This window comes from Trachymyrmex septentrionalis, unplaced genomic scaffold (genome assembly GCF_001594115.1).
Source record: "Trachymyrmex septentrionalis isolate Tsep2-gDNA-1 unplaced genomic scaffold, Tsep1.0 scaffold1671, whole genome shotgun sequence".
NCBI classification, from domain to species: Eukaryota; Metazoa; Arthropoda; class Insecta; order Hymenoptera; family Formicidae; genus Trachymyrmex; species Trachymyrmex septentrionalis.
The window spans coordinates 14,469-17,034 of record NW_017304833.1 but is presented as its reverse complement, the minus strand read 5'-3'; the positions used below and the strand labels follow the sequence as shown (position 1 = coordinate 17,034).

Sequence of the window (2,566 nt, the reverse complement as noted above, 5' to 3'; positions counted from 1 at the left end):
TGGTAAAGACGTCAGTTTGTACGCAATTTGTACTTTGTCTAAACAATCATCTATTTTATAAACTAATCCACCCAACCATAATAATGTTAGAAATATTTACTAATTTCTTAAATAAATTTACAATTTATTACTTTAATCAGACATAACATTACTTATTAATTATATAAATTAACTACAATATAATTATTATAAATTATTAATTTATCCTATCCTAATTAAATTATTTAATTTTGTTATTACTTATAAAATTAAAAATTCTCCCTCCTCCTTTCATCTTACCTATTTTAACTTTTTATAATAAAATTTAAATTTTTATTATCTATTCCCTAATTTTATAAAATAATTTATTTTATGAATAAATGATTATTTTCTACAAATCACAAAGATATTAGAATTCTTTACTTTCTTCTAGCAATTTGATCAGGAATAATTGGATCATCTATAAGAATAATTATTCGACTAGAACTAGGTTCCTGTGGCAATCTTATTAACAATAACCAAATTTATAATTCTCTAATTACAAATCATGCATTTATTATAATTTTTTTTATAGTTATACCCTTCATTATTGGAGGATTTGGAAATTTTTTAATTCCTTTAATACTAGGCTCTCCAGACATAGCCTTCTCTCGACTAAATAATATAAGATTTTGGCTTCTCCCACCTTCTCTAACCCTCCTTATCCTAAGAAATTTTATATACATAGGAACTGGAGCTGGATGAACCTTATACCCCCCTCTTACATCTAATATGTATATTTCACACTGGACCCTCAGTAGATTTAGTTATTTTCTCCCTACACATTGCAGGAATATCTTCTATTCTTGGTGCTATTAACTTTATCTCTACAATTATAAATATACACCAAAAAATATTATCTCTAGATAAAATTCCTCTTTTAGTGTGATCAATCTTAATCACAGCAATTCTTCTTCTACTTTCTCTACCAGTTCTTGCCGGAGCAATCACTATATTACTCTCAGATCGTAACCTAAATTCCTCCTTCTTTGACCCCAGAAGAGGAGGAGACCCTATTCTTTACCAACATTTATTTTGATTTTTCGGCCACCCTGAAGTATATATCCTAATTCTTCCCGGATTCGGACACATTTCACATATTATTATAAATGAAAGAGGTAAAAAAGAAACCTTTGGATCCCTAGGAATAATCTATGCAATAATCACTATTGGATTTCTAGGCTTCATTGTTTGAGCTCATCATATATTCACCATTGGCCTAGATGTAGATACCCGTGCCTATTTTACCTCAGCAACCATAATTATTGCCATCCCAACAGGAATTAAAATTTTTAGTTGAATCTCAACACTTCATGGTATAAAAATTAATTACCAACTCTATGATGATCTACAGGATTTATTTTTTTATTCTTTATAGGAGGTTTTACAGGTATTATACTATCTAACTCCTCCATTGACATCATTCTACATGATATCTACTATGTAGTAGCCCATTTTCACTATGTACTACCAATAGGAGCAGTATTTTCAATTATTGCAGGATTTATCCATTGATTCCCCCTATTCTCTGGATTTAGAATAAATAAATTTTATTTAAACATTCAATTTTTATCAATATTTATTGGAGTTAATCTTACATTTTTCCCCCAACATTTCTTAGGACTAAATGGAATACCTCGTCGATACACTGACTACCCCGATTCCTACTTATCTTGAAACATTATTTCTTCAATTGGATCCCTTATCTCTATCCTAAGATTATCAATCTTACTATTTATCATCTGAGAAGCTTTAGCAAAAAAACGACTTATTATTAATATATTTTTTCTTAACTCCTCAATAGAATGATTAAATTATTTCCCTCCTCTTAACCATAGATTCACCGAAATTCCCTCTGTTTCTAAATAAATTAAAGTAAAAATTTACTTAACCTAAATTTTTAATATTTAATATGGCAGATTAGTGCATTGGATTTAAACCCCAATTATAAAGAATTTATCTTTTATTAAAAATTAATACATGATCTATATCTCTTCAAAACTCAAATTCCCCAACATATGATATAATAATCTTCTTTCATGACTCAACAATAATAATCCTAGTATTTATTACAACTCTAATTTTATTTATTATAATTATAATAATTCGCAATAAATTAATCAACCGATTTCTTCTGGAACATCAAATAATTGAAATTATCTGAACAATCTCACCTATGTTTATTCTTATTTTTATTACTATTCCATCTATCAAAATCCTATATCTTACAGATGAAATTTTTGATAATAATCTATCTATCAAAGCTATCGCTCACCAATGATATTGAAAATATGAATATTCTTCAAAAATTTAAATTTTGACTCATTTATAATCCCATCCGATCAATTACTTACAAATAAATTTCGACTCCTTGATGTTGATAATCAATGTGTCCTTCCATTTAATTACTCAATTCGAATTTTAACCACATCTATAGATGTAATTCATGCTTGAACTGTTCCTTCTCTAGGAATCAAAATAGATTCAATCCCAGGTCGATTAAATCAAACTTTACTTTTTATCAATCGACCTGGAATTTTCTTTGGAC

The 2,566-nt window shown here is 27.8% G+C and overlaps 2 pseudogenes; both read left to right on the top strand.

Moving 5' to 3' along the window:
- The first annotated feature begins 385 nt into the window (after nt 1–385).
- Nucleotides 386–1,360, top strand: LOC108746340 (annotated as a pseudogene).
- Nucleotide 1,361: 1 nt separating this feature from the next.
- On the top strand, nt 1,362–2,529 carry LOC108746339 (annotated as a pseudogene).
- Nucleotides 2,530–2,566: the final 37 nt, after the last annotated feature.